The 23632-nt window shown below is 42.3% G+C and overlaps 1 long non-coding RNA gene across 1 annotated transcript; it reads left to right on the top strand.

Moving 5' to 3' along the window:
• The first annotated feature begins 199 nt into the window (after nucleotides 1-199).
• LOC139829324 (uncharacterized) lies at nucleotides 200-23599 on the top strand. Its single transcript, XR_011741786.1, has 4 exons — nucleotides 200-310; nucleotides 11032-11117; nucleotides 21305-21422; nucleotides 22347-23599. It is a non-coding gene; the product is annotated as an uncharacterized lncRNA (long non-coding RNA).
• Nucleotides 23600-23632: the final 33 nt, after the last annotated feature.

Below are 23632 nucleotides of genomic sequence, written 5' to 3'. Positions count from 1 at the left end.
CGAAGCGTCCCCGTCCCCGCCTCCTCCTCAGCCGGCCGCGGGGCTGCGGGAGCGCGCATGCGCGGGGCCGCGGCTGAGGGGGCGAAAGGAGCGGGTGGGAGGGAGCGGGGTGCGCGAGGTGTTCCCGCGCTTGGGTCGGGCGGCCGTTGGTGCTGAGGTGATGAGAAATGAGGAGCGGAGCGGCCCCGTCCCGTCCCCCAGCCGAAGAGCCTGGGGGCAAGAACCGAGGTGGTGCTGGCAGCCTGAGCCTGGTTGAAGGCTCGTAAAGTGGTTTCCCTCGCTCTGGGGAACCTCGCTGCGCAAGGGGCAGGTGCGTGGGTTTACAGCTTCCTCACAAGGGGAGTAGGAGGGGCAGGTGCTGATCCCTTCTCTTTAGTGACCAGTGACAGAACCCGAGAGAATGGCAGGAAGATGCGCCAGGGGAGGTTTAGGTTGGACATGAGGAAAAGGTTCTTCACCCAGAGGGTGCTGGACACTGGAACAGGCTCCCCAGGGAGGTGTCACGGCCCCAAGCCTGACAGTGTTCAAGAAGAGACTGGACAACGTCCTCAGACACACGGTGTGAACTGTGGGGTTGTCCTGTGCAGGGACAGGAGTTGGACTCCATGATCCTTGTGGGTCCCTCCCAACCCAGGACATTCTATGATTCTGTGAATTCAGCCTTCACCTCCCACTTGTTTGCAGGTTGAAAAGCGTTTGACACAGCGCCGGGAGGAGGCAGGTGGTGATTCTCAGGCTTCTGCCATAGAATTAATGCTAAAAATAGGTACTGTCCTCATGCTGCAGAATGTGGCAACACTGGCTGCCATAGCAGACCCCAAATGGCCTTGGGACAGCCCTGAAAAAGTAGGCATGGCCTCCTTTAGGATAATATTGTGTGCCTAGTAACTGAGAAGGGTGAGTCTGGTGTGAGGCAATTGGTGTAAATGGTTCCTCGCCTGTTTGGCTGGGACTGAGTTTTTCTTTAGTCTCTACCTGCGGTGCTATTTTGCAGTTACATGTTCAGAACAGATTATACCTCTCACCACGTGTGTTTTTCCGGCAAGGAGAGAGAAGTGTGTGTGTGGGCTCTGAGCACATGAATGGCTGTGCCGTGTGTGCTTTGATATACCACTTTAGTCTTCAACATGTGCAAAGAATAAATGCATTTTGTGGTGCTTTTTCCTGCTTTTTGCCCTTTCCCTTGCTGGCTGGTGCTGCAGTTTTAGGAGTACCAAAATCCTGGGTTTATGAGCTATAAAACTGCAGCAATGCTGGCTGCGGTTACTGCTCTGCTGCAGATAAATGCACCTGCAAGGAGGAACAAATGCTGAGTATTTCTAGGATCCAGCATTTTTGCCACAAGGTGGCATCAAATATGACAATTTATCAGACCATGGGAATGACTTTTGCCCAATCAAGGTTTGCACGGTGTATTTCTTACAAGGGGGCAATACACCGATATATTGCTTCCACGTAACAAAAGCAAACCCTTACTTTTAGTTGAAGGTTGATCATCAAGTTGCAAAACATAGGATAATTTCTCTTCTCTTCCTCATTTCCAGAAATTTAAGACCATTGAGACACCTGGTCTCAGGAAGTTTGTGGATAAAAGAGTATTTGGAAGGCTCAGGTTCCAAGAGGATCATTTAGCGATGAGGAATAGGGGTGTTTTTGCAGGAAGGGGAAAAAAACCCCAACAGTTAAGCAGTGATAATGTAAAGAGAGGAAAGGGAGAAATCTCAGGGTGGTTAATATTTGGCTTTTATTGTTTATACAAGATTAGATGTCAAGAAATGTGAATGAGGGAAGGCAGGAGACATAATGACTGTGTTAAGGCATTACATGAGTCCTGAAGCACCTTCATGAAAACCTTGAATTGAAGCAATGGCTTTTCTCAGTAATGATGTTTTATAATTCTAATATGGAATGGAAGAAAAAATGTTATACCCCTTAAGATTTTTTTGGATGGCATTAAGGATTGTGCTGCTAGAAGTAAGGATCAGAATAAGAAAGCTGCCTTTTAACACATCTATATAGGTTCCCCTATTTTTTTTTTTCCCTTCAACCACAGCTTTATGCACTCTTGAATTCACTGGCAACACTGTACACTATTTGGGAATTTATTATTGTGTTACTTCCTTTACTTAAGTAGCTAAGCACAGCCATGTGTGTTCCTGTCCTTGCAGGTTGCCAGAGAACATAAAAGTTATTGCCAGTCTATTTCAGAGCCTCAGACAGCTACTGGTGCTTAGGACCCATCATGAATGTGTCATTTCAAAACACAGACTAATAAAGTGCATGTATCATTTAACAGTATGATGTCAAGGTGAATTACTGAATTGTGGGTTTGGAATTTGTTCTAATTTTTTTTAAAGAATAGATGGTACCAATGACATGAATAAGGGGTCAAACAAGCCATAGTTACCTGTACAATCAGCTCCAAATATATCACCTTCCTCCTATACATAGAATTGTATTTTTCTACCACCAGAGGGTACTCTCATTCCAAACAATTGCTTTTGGTACGATCCTGTAGCAGCTTTATTTTGTGTTTTGCCACTGATGGGTGAGAATATGGATCTTCTACATAGAAGTGCAAGCCCTTAATTTTGTAATTTGTAAAAACGAATGTTAAAGCCTGGATTGTTTTCTAAAATTTATTTTTTAACATGTAGTTTCTTGAAACTGAACGAGTGAGGCTCATCAGTTTCTTCTTCCTTGCAGGACTGCTGGCTCCATGTCTCATTCCAGGTTGTCCTTGCATCTGCTCTCTCCTCTGTGTACCAAATTCGCTCATGCTGCTGCCTGCTCTATACCAGAAATAAATCGTTTCCCTGTTGTATGATACACCCCACTTTCTTTTCTCCTCATTTCAGAGACCCTCTACATCCTTTTCTCCATTATTTTCTTTCCATGCATATAAATGCTTGCATTTTCTTTCCCATTTGTGTATATTCCTCTTTTCTTTCTCTGCCCAAGCCCTCATATTTCTTGCTCTTTCTGTAGCAGTTATTCAGTTAACTGTTCTTAGTTCTGTGCATGATTTCAGCACCCTTCCTTCCTAAAATTCCCTTATCTACTCCTTTTTTCTATGGGAGGCTGAGTCATTTGGAGGTTGTCAACATGCCGAGAATTCTTGGATGGGTTTTGCAGGGGTGAAATTGGGCATTATGATGATGGAAGATGCTGGCAAACACTTCCAACAACTTTAATGTTAATGAACAATTGTAAATGAGTTGAATCTATAGTTCAGCTAACTGTATAGCACGGAATTCCTGTGCCTGTATTTTCTCTGTTGTGGGTTAGTTGGTTTTCCCTCAAATCAGTAGCTTTCCACTGACATTTAAAACTGGTAATGAATTAGATACAGAAACTAAAAGTAGTCATAGTGCCTCCAAACAGAAAATCTTTGAGCACAGGCCCTGGCAAGTTCAAGCACAGCTTCAGCACAGCTTTTCCTAGCAAGTGGCTGTGGAGGTTTAGAACATCACCGCTTTCTGGGTGATGTTCACAGCGGTTGAAAGACGGTGCCAGACTTTGCACCAGAGGGCACTCAGAAGCTCTGCTGTACCGACACTGCCAGGCAGACAGGAATCCTGGTGCACAGGCACTAGGAAACAGCCTGGGAAATTGCTCAGTGCACAACTGTGAGCTTTTGGCCAATATATCCAAGAGTGCTTGATATTAGGGCACAACATGCTGCCGCATGTGTGGGATATTGCTGGAAGGACCTGGAGAGGGTATTAGCACAGATCAAAGTACAAAAAAGGTACAGGCTTTTCAAAGCTCTGCCGATACCAGCAAATTAAACAGCATCAGGATGATCCTGAGCACTGGAGCTCAGTTATTTCAACTGATTCTCATTAATCCTTCCATGGTTTTAGCTTGGGCCAATGAGCAGTTTCCCAAAATTCTCCGGGACACAGTTTAGAGGATATATCCTGCCATCCCCAGTAGGCAGATGTGTAATTTCACTGCCTTTTTGAGGCTGTACTAGAATGAACGTTGGATGTCCTGTGCCAGTTAGCCTCAGGGGCAGAGACTGCTCCCAGACTTGTTTAATTTACTAGTGTGAGTGTAATAACAGTGTCTAGGCCCAGCCACTAGACTGAAAATTTGGATTTGCAAACCCTGTTGAGTTCAGGCACCCACAACTCTTGGTTTCTTCTCCCAGGTAGCAAGTGATAGGACAAGAGGAAATGGCCTCAAGTTGTGCCAGAGGAGGTTTAGATTGGATATTAGGAAAAAATTCTTCCTGGAAAGGGCTGTTGGGCATTGGAACAGGCTGCCCAGGGCAGTGGTGGAGTCACCATCCCTGGAGGGGTTTAAAAAGTGTTTAGGTGAGGTTCTTAGGGACATGGTTTAGTGCTAGAGTTGGACTTGATGATCCCGAGGGTCTCTTCCAACCAAAATCATTCTATGATTCTAACTGAAGCCGGGTTACCCCATCCATTCCCTGGCTCTGCTACCAAAGATTACTGCCTCCTACCAAAGGACCAAAAGGTTTATTTGCTCTTCAGTCACGACTGGCCACCCTGCACAGTAAATGAGTTCTACCACTGGTTTTTGTTTTCTGATCATGCTGTTAGCTTTGATGGGAAGCACTTTTTTTCCTAAAAAAAATCTAACAAGCAATGTTATTTGGCGAATCGTGGAGAAACGAAGTCTCTAAACCACCTGTTGTTCATAATCTTTAATGCCACGAGATATATACAAATTACTATAAATAAAATCACTATTCCATAATAATAGACACGTCTTTCAACGTTATAATAAACAGATGTTTTGCTCTATGAGCTTACCTGTTATTACTGCAGTAGTGCATGTAGACTTAGGATTTTAAAGAAAATTTTGAATACAACTGGAAGAAAAATAGCTTAGATTTAAGTAAATGATGATTTCAAAGCAGGCCCTGTTGGCAAAGACTCTTGCATTGACTGATGCTGCCAGAGCTCTTGATTTTCTTGTGAGTGCTACAGTATTTCTCTTTTCCCCCTAAGACCAAGATCCTGAATTCAAGTGATTCTATCTGTCAGTTTTGATTTAAAAACAGAAGGATCTAATTTTCCTGGTTTTGAAGACAAGCTCACATAATCCAAAAAGCTAAAAATTAAAACAAACAAAAAGCTAAAGGCAGGGAAAAAAACTTCCAATTGTTTAAAGGCTCTTGTTTTTTAATCTCACTTCTGGTTGTTGGGTTTTTTCCCCCCGCTCTGGGCTATATAATACAAAATCACACTTAGCTTTGCCTTTCTTAAGTGTTGCTGTTAGCTGCCACAGCCCCATTCATGATAGTAAAGTGACACTTGTGAACAAAAATTGCACAGTGTGCAGTCTTTCATCTTTTGTTCACATCATGTTCCTTTCCATCTGTTTGAAGCTTTTTCCAGAATCAAACTGCTTGCCTTAAAACCTGGTCCTGTATTGAACAAGGAGTCCATTGAGTGAGTGTTTATTGTCTCAATTTTTGCATTGCACCCAACTTTCAAAGTGTTTTTCCATAGAACCACATTTCTAAGAATTGTAAATGCTGAAAACCCAGTAGAAGGCCCTGAGGTGAAATGACTAATTTTCAAGAGTATTTAGAACAACAGTCTCCTGAAGAACAAACTGAATTATCTGTTTCTGTTTATTATGCATGGTGCCATAGATCAACAAAAATTATCATTGCTGTGTCATCTTTTTACCTGTGGGTGTTTCTGAGAAAAATAATTACATAAGAGCAAACCAAAATATTCTTCTGAACTTGGAAAGAGATGCATTACTGAATTCCAGTTGCTGTCACAGATAATGAGCTTTCTCTGCCTCTGTAATGTGCCATGGAACAAATCAGTAAAGTGCCACTGTTATTTACAGTGGCTCTAATTAGTATTTTTGTACAAATCTGGTTTCAAGGCTAGAAAAAAGATTAAGAGGGACTGTATTGCCTCATGTAGCACTGTAATACATTTATATATGCATTTGTGTTTTGCTGGGCTGAGTTAGAGAACCGAACTCCAGCAGTTTTCTAGCACGCTCTCTTGCTTTTAGCAAAACAAACTCTGTGAAAACTTTTCAGCCTGGTTCATACTCATTTTCACTTTGTCCTTCATGGCTCTGGGCTGTGAGTGGCATTTGCTGGACTGTGTGAGCAGGAGGCCTTGCACTAGTAGTGTTGCCTTTTGCGTTTGCTACCAAAGCAATTCTTGAATTAGCGTTTAATTGTAGGTAAACTGTGTATTCGAGTATAAATCATCTCACCGGTGTCCACATACACCTGCCAAGCGCCCTTCTGAACCTGCTGTCAGACATCACATTCGCTTGACATGTATTAAAGCATTTATCAAAAAATGTGGGTTAGAAAGTGTGCCAGAAACTTCTTTGTGGGAAAGAAGTGAGTTCTTTTGTTCCCCCTCTCTTAATTGTTAGTGATAATGACTCATGTGTTGTTTATTGCCTCAAAAATACAATAGGAGTAGTTTAGAAAGCAAATGGGAGCTCTGCTTTTCTTTATGAACAGGTGATAAAAGATTAAAAGAGAAAAAAAGGAGGTAACCTATCTCAGGATTTGAATTGGCTGCAGCAGCAAGCTTGACCAAAGGTGAGTGAAGAAACAGATATAAAGGGAATGATCACGACTTTTAGTTGGCTCCGAAGCTGTCTGCTTCTGATGCCAAAGGAAAAATTGTGGAACCGTGGAAAAGGAACATGATTTACGCCTGGTTTTATATTTCCGTGTTCCCTTTGAGCTGTACCATGCCTCTGTCCTTTAAGACTTCCTTCAGAGAGAGCATTTTGTAAGCTCATCTTTGCTGGAATCCCTGTTGATAAGGTGCATTTGTTCTTTGTCTACTTCTGATGCCACGAAGCTGAAGTGAAGGAAAACTTCAGCGTTAGACAGGGAGATCAATTTGAGTGAGTGGCTCCCCGTGGCAGAAGTTTACGTTAGTGATGTTGCTGCTTCTAGCGCTAGGAGATGTCTCTTGCCTGTTTATCATTGCATTCACGTAATTGCTTTGAAAGTTTAATAAGATTAAATCTTATTAAACACAACTGTGTTTCCTTCATTTCACTCAAACAGACACAGTACTTTTTCTATGGGGGGTTATGACATCTTTTGTTTACTTATATTTTATACTTGAATACGTATATTTTTTCAGCATAAGAAGAGGCGTTGAATGGACTGCTTCTAAGCAGTAGTAATAATTGAGTTGAGGGAGATGAGGTAGTCTGGTAGCAAAGCATTGGTATGTTAGTTGAGAGGTGCAGTCTAATCCTTTTAATGCAATTATTTCTGTTGCGGTCTTGATCTGATTCCTGTTCTGCTTGTCTACATCCTTCTAGTTGTCAATTTACAGTGTAAACACTTGGGTGCATGGATGATCATTGCACTGTGGCATGCGATCAGATCTCAGATGGGATCTCTGACCCTAATGTAATACAAAGAATTAGTAATAGCCATGATCTTGCAATGATCTTTATATTACATAAACATTAAAAGTATGTTTCACAGCACTGTTACAAGATACAGTAGAAAATTACTAATTTTACTGCGTAGTAAATCAACAGATAGTTAAATGCCTTGCCTGGTATGACAGGAAGGCTCTGGATTATGTGAAGGAACTAAGCAGCATCTGCGCCTCTGGACTCCTAAGCCTGTACCGTAATCACAAGATCAAAGTGAAGTATGGACCCCTTTTCCCCCAGATGCTCCCTCCAGCCATGCTGGACCCAAGTTGAGTCAACTGAAGCTTTAGAAGTTTTCACGGGGGTGGGATGCGGGCACTAAGTGTAAAGAGATTTTCTTTGCTTGGTAAGTTGTTAGGCATCATAAAATAGTTTGAGTTGGAAGGAACCTTCAAAGCACATCTAGTCCAACAAGATCAGGTTGCTCAGAGCCCTGTCCAGCCTGGCCTTGAATGCTTCCAGGGATGGAGCATCTACCACCTCTCTGGGCAATGTTTTCCGGTATTTTACCACCCTCATTGTTAAAAATTTCTTCCTCATGTCCAGCCTGAATCTCCACTGTTTTAATTTAAAACCGTTACCGCTTGTCCTGTTGTAACACACCCTTCTGTAAAGTCTATCCCACCCCATCCTTCAAGATGGATAATCAGAGGTAATTGAAGGACCACATAGAGACACCAGATCTTTGAAACAACTTCTGTGTGAAGCCTGCCACTTCTCAATTATTCTGTTTCTACCTTTGTCTGAGTTTTAGTCTGTTGAGAGGTGCCATGTTAAAGGCTCTGAAGCCTGAGCTTCTGTGTCACCTTTAAACAAAAATTGGTTTCAGGTCAGATTCAGCCAGCACATAACTACAGGCAATCGCTAATTTTCTGTGATGGCCACTAGTTTCCCGGAATTGAAGCTTTTCTTATAAACACCCATTTTCTCCCACCTCCTCTGATTTCTAGCCCTCAGGATTTCAGAAAACAATTCAGTATGTGACTGAAATGAGTTTTCAGAAATCTTGGGAAAAATAGTTCTGAGAAACATGAGTGCTTGCCTTGCTTCTCAGTGGGTAATATTTCTGAACTTAGCAAATGAGATCGTTTTATTATAGTTGGGATATCATTGAGGGATTGGACTAAAGTGCCATCACAATTTCCCAGTCTGACAGTGGCCAAGTAACTGAACAATGACAACTTTAAAGCTGATAGAAAATCTTTGATGGAAAAACTGACAGGAGCAATAACAACTTTGCTGCTTAGATAAACACATTTTTTTAATTAGATCTATGTGGTTATCCACTTGTCAAGCGTTTATAATGAAGCCAGGGAGCAGTAATACAATACAAACAGAACATATGAAAACAATAACCGAACAATATTTTCAGGGCTAATTTTCAGGCAAGGCAGAATCTGCTAATTATATTTACTGATGACATAAAATTGGAAGGCAATATCAAAACAAAAGAGGGCTGGAGCATCATATAGAAAGCACTGCATAACATTGAGGAATGGAGCTGTAGGAATCCAGTGAAGTTTGACAGTATGAATCACAAAGTCATAAGGAAAAAATATGTTGATAGAAGAGAGGAGATTTGCAGAAAGAGTAGAGGTAAAACATCTGGATGCAGTTGCCAGCTGCTGATGTACTGCGAACCAGCACTAAGATGTGCCCAGATGAAGGCAAATGAAATCTTAAAATGTCTCTGGTTGCTGTCTCGGAATACATGGGGCAAGCTAATGCTCTGCAGAAAGACAACCTGTTAATGTAAAATACAATGTCGACAAAAGAACAAATGGAAAGGCATAAGCAAAAAATGCAAAGTAAGAGATTTCTAAGCAAAAAACCAAATGCATTTCTTTTAAGATTTTGCTTCCCATGCTTTTAGTAGCAGAGAACATGAACTCATGATTCAAGGTTTCCTTTCCAGTCATGTTATCACTTAGGTTCGTAGAGTCACGGCTGAAACATGTGCGGGCTCGTTTACTGTCAGTAATCCTTTCCCCTGCTAAAATGTAACCACCTCTGAGAAACCTGGGAAGCAATGGTAAAGAAAAGCCAAAGTCAAGTTACCAGTTTTTATCAGGGTTCACTAGAGCAAAAGCGACTCTGCCTAATTTGTCTAAGCAATAAATATAAATGGGAAGAGTGGATTTTAATTAAGCGGGGGATCAAACAGAGGATCTCTCTTAGTCTGTTCTCGGTACAATCTTCAGCTCAACCCCTCAAAAGTCAAATCAGACCCAGCTAGGATAAGGCAAAACTGACTTGCCTGTTAGAGCAAAACTGAAAGTCAATAAAGGGATACAGATGTATATTCTCTTTCATAAGTAAGTATACTTTCAAGAGACAGAGATTGAACTTTTTTTTAAGGAGCTAGGACTTAAACCTTTGTTTTGTAGGATTCTGTGTTAATGTTTGCGAAAGTGCTCACTCCAGTCCAATTCCACAATCTCAAACTGGTAAACCACCAATCACAAGGATAATAAATACTTAAGATTCCAAGACACAGACTTATAATGAACCAAGGAATTAGACTTGTAATACTACATGGAAAATGAATCCTGCTGGTTCTGATGAAAAGAGAATGTGGAGAAACAAACATTTTTAAATGCAGCTTTTGTACGCTGAAGGATGCAACGCATTCAAAACATATTTAAAATGTATTCTAAACATAATAATCAGCTGCATGGATCCCCTTGGGTGAGGTATTCAGCAAGTGCACGTGAAAACCTAATTCCCTCTCTTGGTGTTTACAATCTGAGATGAATCTGATGTCAAGAGTCTGTAGACCATAACTTTGCAAATTTCTTCCGAAATGTGACTGATATCTTAGCAGGGTAATCAGAGTTTGTATGGAGACCATGAGAAAGCATAATTTGCAATAAAAATTATTATTTTCCTTTAACCAGTTGTAATGGGGCCACTGTCTGAGGCTACCTATTTAGTTTTAATTAACCTTTATGGTTTTCATCCAAGAGTCTGTCTGGGGCTGACTCATCCCTCCTTTCCCCTGAAATTTCAGCCAGAGCTGTTCAGTTGTTTCCCTGTGTGAAAAGAAAAGAATAGGTTGTTTTTCAGTTTTAAAACATCTTAGAAGCTTGGATGCTTTTGTGGTTTTTTTCCAGTTTGGCAAGGGGATGGATTGTGTGTCAGGACTATGTGAAAATTGACTTAAATGTGACCAAGTCAGAACCCTTTGAAAAAGAATCTCACTTCTTGTGTTCTGGGGAGATGGGCTGAACTTCAACAGTGAAATGAAACAGTGGGTGGGAGAATGACAGAGACTGGATGAGGAGGTGGTGGGAGAGAGGGGACATGAACAGGAAACTAGGACTGGCCTTAGGAAGGTGTTGGATTGGCTGTGGGGGAGTAGAGACAGATTTACCTAAACAGTCTGGTGTGCGTGGGGACAAATACATCAGACAAACAAACCAGAAATGACAGGATGGAGGGGAAGTGAGAAACTGAGACTGAGCAAGAGCTGTTCCCTATAGGACTGGAGAGATTACTTCTCCTCCTCCTAGGGTATTATAAAAATAAGGAAAAAATGTTGAGGTTCTATAATGATAAAAATCACAGAAAAAGATAGAATAAATTAATATTTTCTGTCTTCAGGTTTGTCCAGCTTGCAGTGACTAAGGCATTGAAACATGCATGAAATAAGGAGGAAAAAAAGAACAGAGCTGCTGGTCTCTTGAAAGGTAGATTGCTGCCACATCCCTGAGATACCTAAATTATGGTTTTGTACCTTCATCTTGGTAAGATCTCTATTTCAAAAGGAGATTCAGTTTACTTAAGACTCAGACTACCTACATTTGCTACATAAAGACAAATGACACCAATCCCCCCTTGAGCGAGTGTTGTTCTTTTTGTGAAACAAATGAGGGAACAGATCTGTGGAAAACCAGCACCAACTCAGACAATTAAAATCCATTAGAAGGTATATATGCAAAGGGCATTAATTAAGGTGGTGCAGCTGACATTCACTTTGGCATTCAAACGCTTAGATCTGCTAATTTCATTAGTGTTCTTCTAGCATCCTTTGTGTGTTTAATTAATGTTGTATATTGTTTGTATAGAGGTAGATCCTGGAAGCCCTAGACAAGCATTGTAAGGCTTTGCAGTCACAACACAGAATAGCTGTCAAAAGGCCAGATTTTTCAGTTACTACTGACTTGGGCTAAAACTGAAAAAAAATGAGACTTATGAACTTTGTTTTGGGAACACAAATAGCAGTGCATAGCCACTGCCTTGTCTATTCAGACTGTGTCTTTCAGAACAAGAGACGTGTTATCTTTGTAGAATTTGTACTATCTTGTGTTACCACCTTAGGGCTCTAAATTCCGTGGTGACAGAGACGGTTAGCAATCATTTGTAATATAAAACCTTTTAAAATCCTTAAGCCCCGCTGGTGCGTGTCAGAACTCCCCAGCTGGATGTTGCAGGCTGAGCGCTGTTAACAGACAACAGAGATTGTCATTTTGTTTCATTGTAAATGCTTGTGGTTTCGAACACATCCATTCTTCTCCTTCCCACTGAGCTCAGAGTTATTTGGCCAAGCAGTAGTGACCATGAAAGTTTCTGGCTTCTACGCATTTCTTACAGTATTAGATAAGCCGCTTGGTTTTGTAACACATGAAACAGCTCGAATTGTCTTCCCTGAGAATGCTTGAGTGACTATCGCTCATCTCCTGAGGCAGGCAGGCGGTCAAGGACACTCTGGCTGTCTTGTTCTTCATGCTGCAGTCCCCTCTGACTGAGCTGGGGGAATGGGGCTTCCTCAGGTCAGGGAGCTTGTCTGAGGAGCTCCCTCCCCATGGATTCCAGCCATCGTTCTGCTCCAGCAGTCTGCAGGTCTCCAGGTAGAACTTTTCAAAGTCAGTACCATTTTTGGCAGCTCTATCTCCCCCTTCTTCTTTAAACTTATTTGCTATGTTTAATACAAGGAGGTTGTGATGTCCACTTAAGTGTCTACTGTATCCTAGAAGCCTGGATAAGAGATTTAATTTTAAAAAAAAAGCTAACGGCAGGCTAAATTTGTCATGGTCTGACTGCGTGAAAGTCTGTGGAGTTACACCTGGAATGACTGATGTAATACACATGGCAAACTTGTGACTGACAGGAGAATCTGGCTCAGTTTGCACGCATGTGGATGAACTGCAGGATCAACAAGAACAGTCATCTCATGCGCTCAGACAAACTTTAGTTTCATCAGCTGCCTTCTTTTGATCTGCGGTAAGAACTAGTGATCACACCTTAAATGATTACTTTGTTATATAAGGGAGAAGTGCTAGTGTAGATGTTCCTAATAATGTCCCCCCACCACAGAAGGTGACACCACAGCAAACAAAAATAGTGGGCACAGCTAGCAAAGCTGTTCTCTTGCAATCGAAGTGTAAATAACACTCTGACATTGCGATTTCACTGCTGTATAATGCTTTCTTTGGGATTGCATTGCAAGCAAAATGGCAAATTACTTTAAAGAAAACCCAAATCTCTGTAGAGGTCTCAAGCATGTGCTAATTCTTCACTGGCCAACCTGCAGAGCAACCAGCAAACTGCAGCTGAGCCAGTAAACCTCTCAGACTCACTAATCTGGCCTTGATGGAAGCAGAGGCTTTACAACAAAGCTGGAGGATTTAGAGGCAAGTGGAGATCAGGTAAAAAGTAAAAGGAGTTACCCAAAATACACAGTATCACAACAGGCCTATATATTTATTTTGTAAAATAACTGAGTTTTTTGATGAGAAAAAGATGATCTCTCAGGTCTTCTGTGAAGTAGTTGATGTGTTGCCACAAAGAAAACTGAGTCAACCAGGCAACCAGGCAGAAGTGAGGATTATGGCAAGGATGATGACATAAACAGGTGAGTTCAAAGTCCCCTACTTGTGATTTTTCATGATTGTGTCCCGTGAGCCCATTGAACCAGTTGTTTTGTGCCACGTTATCTGCATCAAACTAAAGGCGGTGAAGGAAAGACTCATGGAAAACACGCCGGTAAACAGCAAAGGGGGTGAATCATATCCTGGGTTTATCAAGCTCCGTCTTGAGTTGACAACTAGCAGATGTGGGGGTCACTATGTTTGTGGGCATTTTTTGAGGCCTGTGTGATTTGGATACATTGAATTGTCTATGATTGGATGAAGTGACTGAGTGCTTGACGTGCTTTGCTGTTAAGTCCTGGGCAAGTACAAAGTCCACTCTCTATATAGTGTCTGTAAGTCTACAAAAGGTCAATTTCTAGTATTAGATGAAGTACACCAAGACCTAATTAGCTGTTTTGGGCAGTGGTTTGCAGAGTGGACCTAAAAGGGAAATATCTCTGTCAGTCTTGGTTTTGTCTATCTGATTTGTGCACCAGTATCTAGACATGCTTGAAAAAATGCTCTGGGAAGTAGGTAGAAAATCCAAGTTCCTTGTTGGACTGGGTGGGTTCTCTCCCAGCCTTTGGAATGGGTGAAGAACAGGACAGGTAGGCTGGGACAGTCAGAAGGGAAAGGGTCCATCTGGAAGGAGAAGTAAGTTTTGGCAACACAGTCTGTTGGACAAAAAAGCAGAGTCTTTCATTTGACAGTGACTGGCCAGACAGGAGACTTGTTCTGTAGTTGGAACATGCTAGAAGCACGCAAAGAAAGCAGGAATTTCAGCTGCATTTCTGCTCACCTTGAACACCTGAAAATAACTGCTGTTTAAGAAAAATCTTGGAAGACAAAAGAGGGGGGAACACTTTGGAAGTGGAGAACTTCCTATACAGTTTCTGAGGATTGAGGTTGCTTGCTGAGCCGATTTATTTTTGTTAAGTAACTTAAGTTTACGTGTTTATATTTATTTTCCCTTACTAAGTGGGCCTTATAACCTGCTGCTGTTTTTGTGATCTTCTTAGTCATCGCATTGTCTTACAGGGTTTGGGGAAGAAAACAAAGAAAAGATATAGCCACTGGCAAGCTCTGATCTGAATTTGTTTAATAACAGCATCCTGTTTACTTCTTTGTCATGTTTCCCCACACATATTCTGTTCTGCATTTACTTATTCATGAGAACCGTCTGCCCAAAGAAACGTAGCTCCTGTAGCAGGAAGGAACCACGTGCAGTTCCTATATAAGCTAACAAAAGTTTAAGTGGACTTATTACTGATGTGAATACAGTAGTGTATACTCTGAAGGTGTCTTTTTATTTAATAGCTCTAATATGTATATATACACATGGTACAGAACAAATTGGAGGTTAACAAAGAGATTATGAACTCTTGGTATCCTACTCCCTGTCATAAATGACTATGACAGAGGAGAACCAGGCCCACTGAGCTTATTAGGTCTTTCTCCTGGGTATATATATGATGCCTGTTTGTTACAGAGATTAGTTGCATACTTGCAATGTTGGATGGTTTTCCTCCATTTGTACCCAAGGATGTGCTGCTTCTAAAACCAAAATCACTCCTGCTCTCTTTCGTACCAGCAGGCAGTTGGGAAGTGTTTGTATCATGCTGGAGCTGTGAGCTTGGCCTTCGCAAATTATTATTGCTCATAATTAGTGTTATGACGGTGCCTACAAGCCATGGCCTTGCCATTGGGGGTAGTGATAAAAACACTGCATGCAAACCTTGCTCTTGGTCTGTATAACACATGTGGTTCGTGTATTGTTTTCAGGTATGTGCATTTAAGAGAATTTGGATGACTGTATGGCCTAGGGTAGGTACGTATTTCGTTTGCTTAATTTTTAGATCTGAAGTGCAGCAGGCAGAGATTGTGGCAACCTTTGTGACTACGCAGTGCGTACACAGTGTAATCGCAGAAAAAAACCCCTAAAAACAGAAAACGTCAACTCCTTTCTTTTTTTTTTTTTTTTTTGGTCATGAAGAGAGAAAACACAATGAAAAAATACAATGATTAGAAAAATAAGCATCATTTCCAGCATACCAACTGCTTCCTTGTGGCTGAGTGGTACGATGGCATCATCCTTAGATTAAATTTTACTGTGATGGGAAGGAGGCTGCAGTGTTATTTTTATGGATGTTGTTAAGTTCCTCCTGTCAAAGGACAGCATGGGAGAAAACATCACAGTGTTTGAGGGAGTTCAAGAGGAGATGGTGATACCTGGCAGACCGTTGCTTTAACCCACTTGAACAAGAAGATGTGAGAACCAGCCCACAGAGAGTCTCTTTCTGTGACTGTAATTTATGTGATGTGTTTTATTTTTCCAGTGATGTTCTCTGACAGAAATATCTAAGGATCAAAATATGAAATTTAAAAATTTGTCCTATTGGAGTTTGGCTGTGTAGGTTCACAGGCACAATCCTCCAAAATCACCAGCCAAGTGATTTCTTTCTGGCTGGGAAAGTTTCTTGCACTCTGAATTTTCCTCCGAGCACACCTGCCAATGCTGAACTGAACGCACATCACAGCGCACACAGTCACTTATGTCAGGAAACAAGTGAATCGCCACTGCAAGTGAAGCAAGCAAGGGAGCTCGGACCAAGACTAGAGCTCTCTTTCCTTTGGCCCTTAGGCTCCTGTATCCAAACCAGCGTGGTCAGCAGGACAAGGGAAGTGATCCTTCCCCCTGTACTCTGCACTGGGGAGGCCACACCTGGAGTATTGTGTTCAGTTCTGGGCCCCTCAGCTCAGGAAAGAGATTGAAGTGCTGGAGTGGGTCCAGAGAAGAGCAACAAGACTGGTGAAGGGACTTGAACACAAGACCTATGGGGAGAGGCTGGGGGAGCTGGGCTTGTTTAGTCTGGAGAAGAGGAGGCTTAGAGGTGAGCTCAGCACTCTCTAGAACGACCTGAAGGGCAGTTCTAGCCAGGTGGGGATTGGGCTCTTCTCCCAGGCAGTCAGCAATAGGACAAGGGGGCATGGGCTTCAACTCTGCCAGGGGAAATTGAGGCTGGAGATTAGAAAGCAATTCTGTGCAGAGAGAGTGGTCAGCATTGGAATGGCTGCCCAGGGAGGTGCTGGACTCACCAGCCCTGGAGGTTTTTAAACTGAGATTGGACATGGCACTATGATCTAGTAAACAGACTGGAGTTGGACCAAGGGTTGGACTTGATCATCTCTGAGGTCTTTTCCAACCCAGTCCATTCTGTGATTCTGTGATTCTTTTTGGCCAGCTAATTCCTGAATTGTTTGTCACACTGTGACAAAAATCCGGTAGAAGTTTTCTTGTCCATATTTCCTTGGGCACTTTCATCCTTATTTGCAATTCCTCTTTTGTCTTAACTTCAGGCATTGATGGATACGCTCTGGTGAGTATCGCTATGGCAGTTTAAGGTCTGACTGCTTATTCTGCCCCTCTGGTGTGGGTTACTGCTTCACATCAGAGCTGTCAGAATGAAGGTGTGCTGGGGCTTCTAAGCTGACGACAAAGCCAAGCTTGGAGATAGATGACTAAGAGGCAGGTGAGTTAAGGCACTGGATTTTGGAGAGGGGCAGCCAAAATGTAGGCGCACTTTTCCTTCTGGTGACTTTTCTAGAGGGACGCAAGCTCCAGCCTGAGGTGACAGCTAACAGCTGCAGAATGGAAACATCTTAAACTGATGCAGCTGTTGCTAAGTGACTGAGCCAAATTTAGCATTTAATTTAGCAAATTAATTTGGCATACAGGTGTTAATTTATTACCTTAACTATAAATACACTTATGTTCCTTTTTTTCCTCTTTGCATTTGAAACTGCCTAGCAATAATGGGAGAAAATTAATTTAAGTCCCTAATATTGTCTGGTTTCACCATTCTTTCCTAGCTGATGCCATGGTACAGTTTGTATCTTGCCATCTGATTTCTTAATTGCAGTTTGCAATGAAGAAAACCATGTAATACTTGAATCGCAGGCTAGTTTCTGTTAGAAGCAAATGAAATAATTACTTGGAAAACCAATCAGGAAGCATTCAAATCTTCCTTGGTGACATGCCCACTTTAGTTTTATAGCTTGCTTCCTTCTAGATCACAAACATCAGCATTAAGATCAGCCCAGTGTTGTGAAAGCGCTTACTTGGCATTTCATCATCAGAACGAGCACTGCTGGGTTTGGTGATACTGCTCCTCTGCCAGTGTTGAATGGATTTAGGCATAACAACCCTCACATGCTCATGCTGAAACCTGGTCGGTTCTGAAACAGCATGTTAAAACAAGAGCTTCCAGTTGGATGCACTTTGCTTCAGGGATCGGCTGAGAATTCAGCGACTGATACGGATACCTTGCAACTGGATACCCATGAGAATAAAAGAGCTGAACTGAAAGAGATTAGGCAGCTCTTTCTACTTTCTCCCCTGTGAAGTGTAAAGAACTGAGAGCTTCCTTGTTTTCCAGCCACTTAATAAAGGGGCAAAACAACTACTTCAGCATGGTCCTCTTGTATATGGTTCTATTAAATGTGCTCTTCAGAAATCTAGATATATGTGCAAAATATAAGAAATCCCCCACAGATTTCACAGCAGAGCATTGTCCATCATGTAACTTAAATGTTCCCAACCCCAGTTCCTGCGAGCGAGTAGCTTTCCCACACGGTTTCAAACACAGTCAGCATACATCAGCAGTTGGCTCATTTCCGCACTGTTCTTTGAAAATTTTTTACCTTACGCCTCTAGGTCCTTTTTCTCTATACAGACACTTACATCTTCCTGTCTGAGTGGGATAAAGGCCACCGTCAACAAGAGAATAAGTTTCGATATCATGTTTCTCTTCCAGGCTGCTCTTTGCTAACATAAAGCCTTTGGACAGAGGTTGCCAATCTGATGAGAACTGCAATATTAAATGTTTCTTCCCTACGGTTCACCTGCCTGCTGAAGATTATTTCTCTGTGTGACTGCATTGAGTCAGGGCTGTTCCACTGCGTTTGTATCTGCTATAACTGGAAGCATTCAGAGGCATTTGAAAGGATTGATCTAGTCTGAGAACAGAACTGGGAGACAGGAACGCCTGAATTCAAGAAGCGTAATTGCAGTAGTTTTGCTGCACGGCCTGAGGCTACTGCTTGAGCTCTTACCTCATTTTCCCCATTTGCAATACTGCTCATAGGATGGTTTGGTGATTAATTTATGCTGCTGAAGTTAATTATTTGGTTAGAATTGAATAATTCGGTAAGAATTTCTACATATCCCAGAAAATGTCGCAAAACCAAAATAGCCAGCCCTAAAGCTATTCATTAACAAACCCACATGAGATGGTGAGATGCAGGACAGAAACCTCGACAGAGAAATTATTGCCATGCACAACGATGCATTTTGTCTAAACCAAAGATCCTAGATGAGGTTATTTTTCCATGAATAGTGCAACTTGACATTCTTATGATTCCAGAGCCAGCCTGACAGGGCCAATGGCCAATGGCATCCTGGGGTGTGTTAGAAGGGGGTGGTTAGTAGGTCGAGAGAGGTTCTCCTGCCCCTCTACTCTGCCCTGGGGAGACCACACCTGGAATATTGTGTCCAGTTGTGGCCCCTCAGTTCCAGAAGGACAGGGAACTGCTGGAGAGAGTCCAGCGCAGGGCAACAAAGATGCTGAAGGGAGTGGAGCATCTCCCGTGTGAGGAAAGGCTGAGGGAGCTGGGGCTCTGGAGCTGGAGGAGACTGAGGGGTGACCTCATCAATGTTTACAGCTATATAAAGGGTGAGTGTCAGGAGGATGGAGCCAGGCTCTTCTCGGTGACAACCAGTGATAGGACAAGGGGTAATGGGTTCAAACTGGAACACAAGAGGTTCCACTTAAATTTAAGAAGAAACTTCTTCTCAGTGAGGGTAACAGAACACTGGCCTAGGCTGCCCAGGGAGGTTGTGGAGTCTCCTTCTGTGCAGACATTCAAACCCGCCTGGACACCTTCCTGTGGAACCTCAGCTGGGTGTTCCTGCTCCATGGGGGGATTGCACTGGATGAGCTTTCCAGGTCCCTTCCAACCCCTGACATTCTGTGTTTCTGTGGATGTAAAAGCAGGGGATGGCATGTTCCGGAAACCTCAGTGTTATCTTGTATCCTTTTGGAAGATCTACGTGTTATTCTAAGGCAGCCAGTGGAAAGGCACAGGGGCTTGTATGCTGTTATTCTGCAGTTCCTGCATGTATATACGAGGAAGCAATTGGAAAGGATTATGCAATAAAAATAATTTGTCAAGATTTCCTGTGTCCTGCAGAACAATCCGTGACTCATCAGCGATTTGGAGAGCACTGAGATGTACATCATATCAAAGGAATTCTGCAGGGCCAGCTCTCTTGGCAGGCCTGAAATGATCTATATCTCCAGTGTAACTTTGGTTTTAGTGTGACCAACCAGTATAATTAAATTACCAGTGTCACTGTCCTCAGTCAAATTGCCCTTGAGATTTTTATAGCTCCCTCTATTGGATTATCTACCAAAGCCACTCTTTACCTGGCAACATGGATGTTCCATCTCTCCAGCGTTTTGACGAGTTAACAACCAGAATTATCTTGGTGTTTTTACGATACTTTGCGTGCTCTGGGTCTCTACATTTGCTGAAGACCTTTACAGAGTTGCCAAGAAATATCTCAAATTCCGTGTAGTTTTCCCAACACATTTGAAGTCAGCTACTCTATAATCTTCGTGTGATGAGCCACTTAGTCCACCTTGGACACGATGCAAATAGGTAGAAATGAAGGCTACTGGTTTCATATTTACACAGCTTACTAGTGAAGCATCTGAAACACCCAGAGACCGCACGTCTGTCAGCGCTCTGCAGTTTTTGGTTGCTATCCATGAAACCCAGGGAGGCAGAATAGCAGAGATAAGCGAAAGCACAGGGGAAGATTTCTCTCTGCAGTTTATTCTCCAGGGTTTTGTTCAGTCCAGTTTTAAATGGCTCGAGCTACTGAAGTGATTCAAGCTCTGACATTTTGGCAGGGTGTGAAACGCAATCTGGCAGAGGTGCTGTGGCTGAAGGGCCGGTTTTGTTCTCTCTGAAATGTGTGGCAAATCTCTCCCTGGCTTCAGTCAAAACAGGATCGGCTCCTCAGAGTCATTCAGTTTGAATAAACTCAGCAAAACCACCAAAGGAATCTAATTTTGTTATACCATTACACTGTTCCAATCTCTTCCAGGCTCACCCTCCTCTGTTTAGTGTCATCCAATGCCGCCAAGACTTTCTGTGTGGAAAAACGAGCTGCTTTTGTTAGGTTTTGATTAATAAAGTAGCCCTAGATTAGTAGTCCCTGTCTAATGTCTCATTCAGACTGTCTCTTGATTACCAAGCTTTTTATATTTAAACCCTGATACTGGAAGTGGAAGCTCTCCAGAAGCGTACTTTAAAAAATCAATGAAGAGAGGAAAAGCTAATTGATTTTAAAATTATTTTTATTATTATTTTCTTTATAAGATAGCCCATTAAACTTAGGCAGCCCCTAATGAAAGCTAAGTTTACTGCAGCCCGTTTTATGACACTTTCACTCACCTCCCTTATTGCCTTGAAGTTATAATCATAGAATTGTTGTGGTTGGAAAAGCCCTTTAAATAACATAGTTCAGGACAATTTGGATTAATTTCACTTTCAGAAGTGTTATTTATTACTGTTTCAGCAGGAGTTGTTGAGCTCAAGCTATGTGTCAAGCCATTTCTACTGTGTTCTCCCACATGCTCACGGACAACGATCATAGGTCATAGTAAAACAGACGGAGTGAAATTATTAGAAAATTATAGGACAAAAAAATGATTCTAAGCGTGTGTTATAAAACCACTGCAAGTCTGAGTCGAATCCCAAAGGAAAGCCTGTCACAGACTTGTCTGTTGGAAACACTGTTCCGGGAAGCAAATTTACATTTTGGGCAACATTGTGTTGGTTTTTTCTTAATTCTTTGTCTTGAAAAGATCCTACCACACAATATCACTGGCCAGAGCCACTTGTACGGGCCGCTGGGCAAGACACAGCAACCACATCTCATTCTGTGCTTTCTGCAGGTATTTTGCCAGCCCGGAGCCGCGCTCTCATGTGCTTGAGATGTTTGTCTGCCTTTCCCGTGCTACTTTCCGCACTTCCTGCACCGTCAGCAAGTTCCTTCATGCTCCAAAGGCCCAAGTGAATAACCAGTATTTACAACCTCCCCTTCTCCCCCCTCCACCTCTCAGTGGTGCCCCTCCAGCTCTCCCTGGGTGCCTCATTCTTCATCTACAGCCTGTGTTTTACACAGTGGAGTTGCTGTTGTGCTTTCCAGTTAAGATAGAGCACTCATCACTAGACGAGCGTCTAGACTGTATGTGCATCCTCACCTTAGCTCGGCTGGGTGGGATGAGGAAGGGAAGGGACTTTTGAAAATGAAGTGAATGATTAAGTGAACATGGAGGGATGGGGAAATGGGAGAAGTAGGACTAGATATTTCAGGAAACAGCTGAGGAAGGGGCAGGGATGGATACAGGGCATTTTGGACTGCAGGCAGAGGGAAGTTCTGATGCAGGGAAGTACAGTTACGCCTGTAGCTGGGAGACTAAAAGAGGAAACTCTGACTTTAGTTTCATGCCTGCTTTTAGAGCTTATTGGTACTGGTTTAAATATCTGAAAGCAGTTATGGCACTTGTCTCCACAAATTCTTGCACAACGTAGGATTAAAATGTCAATGGTCAGATCCTGGTATGAACTTGCATAGGTCTAGTGGCTGACCCAATGTGTTTGATGCTTATGCCCTGCTCCCCGCCCCCCCCCCAAAAGCTTATGGCATTTGAATATGTTTTTAACCTAAAATTACCAGTGGTTAATCATATTTTTGCAAGAAACAAAACTCTTCAAATCAGTAAGAAAACACATGAAATCTAAGTCAAAACCAGGATCCAGTACAACCCCACAGAAACTTACAGTGTAGGGTAAAACCGCCCCCATCTTCTTAAGCTTGAATTAGCAGCATGCCTCAAAACTGGGATATTTGTGCTTAGGTTCAGCTGTTAGCTAATGAATCAAAGACTGACCTCATTGTTAAGCCATTACCCATCTGTATTTTTTGACTTCCAGAGATACACAAGGCTTCCAGAATCAAATAGTCACTTGTGGCTTCCCTGGATTTCACCCTGACTGCTGCCTGCTCACCAAAGCACCGAGTGCTCTTAGCTGTCTCTCTGCGATTTCCTGGCTAAAGGAGATCTGGAATGTAAAAGCGTATTCATCGCCAGAGGTTTTACCAGATTCCAGGACTTCAATGAAGCAGTAAGAGATGATTTAAAATTGGAATGGCATGAAGATTCCTCTCCGTTTTCAATCTACTACAGGGTAATTTAATTAATAAGACAATAACCCTTAAGGAGGACTTGAATGATTTGAGATTTAAACATCCAGAAAAAGTACCAGGTTGTAATTGCTGTATCAGACAGATCCGGACTTTTTACTGTGAGCCTCTCAATAAAGAAACAAAGGACCAAGTGGCAAGTGGGAACATGTCCAGAAAGATGCTCTAAGCATTCATCCAGAAACAACTGGATATAGCCAAATACAGAGAAATGATAGTGCATAAGGTTTTTGATTTCAGTTGATAAAACTGCAGACAGTGCTGAGGTCAAACAAGTGTAATCCAGAGCCAGCTTTGCTAAAAGGGTGGTCCTGGTTCTTACCCCTGTATTTGAACTCATTCTAGGCAGAGGAATCTTAGCAAACCTTTTTCCAGGATGGTAGGAAATGCGTGTCCACGTTAAATACCTACTGGGTGTAATGTGCTACTTGCATACATTTTGGAACTGACTCATTTGTGATGGGAATTACACATTATCTAACATCAGGATAATTAAGATTGGAACCAGGTGCTGTTGTCTACCAGTCAGGTGTTCTGCCCCTTTTGTTATTTCGCTATTTTGCTTTTCTGGCACTAGAACACCCTGAAATTTACTGAGGAAATGGAAGGTTGTTGCTGATGTGCTTTTGTGTGTTTGTTTAGAGAAAACATTTACTCTTGTGAATCATAGATTTGTGGCCAGAAACATACTCGCTGTACTTTAGTCTATTGTGTTATCTGGACAAACTAGGATAGTTTTGATTTGGAAGTGTTTTACATGCATTTTGCAGAGCTGTACAAGCTTATATGATAGGTAGGGCAGTGATGAATCATAGTCTGTCTTACTCATCACTTCACACCACTATAGCAACATTATTTTGCTGGATTGACTTCTGATTTACTGGGTGAGAAACCTCCAGGCAGTTGTATGCTGACCCACCATCACCTTCACTTTGGCTTGCTGTTTCTACATCTTTGCAGCAAGGAGGAGCTTTGTAATTGTCTATTGCATGACTATATGATTCTTCTTCTCTTT

The sequence above is a fragment of the Patagioenas fasciata genome, chromosome 1 (genome assembly GCF_037038585.1).
Source record: "Patagioenas fasciata isolate bPatFas1 chromosome 1, bPatFas1.hap1, whole genome shotgun sequence".
Classification (NCBI taxonomy): Eukaryota; Metazoa; Chordata; class Aves; order Columbiformes; family Columbidae; genus Patagioenas; species Patagioenas fasciata.
The sequence above is the reverse complement of the archived record's forward strand: the minus strand, read 5'-3'. Positions and strand labels throughout refer to the sequence as shown.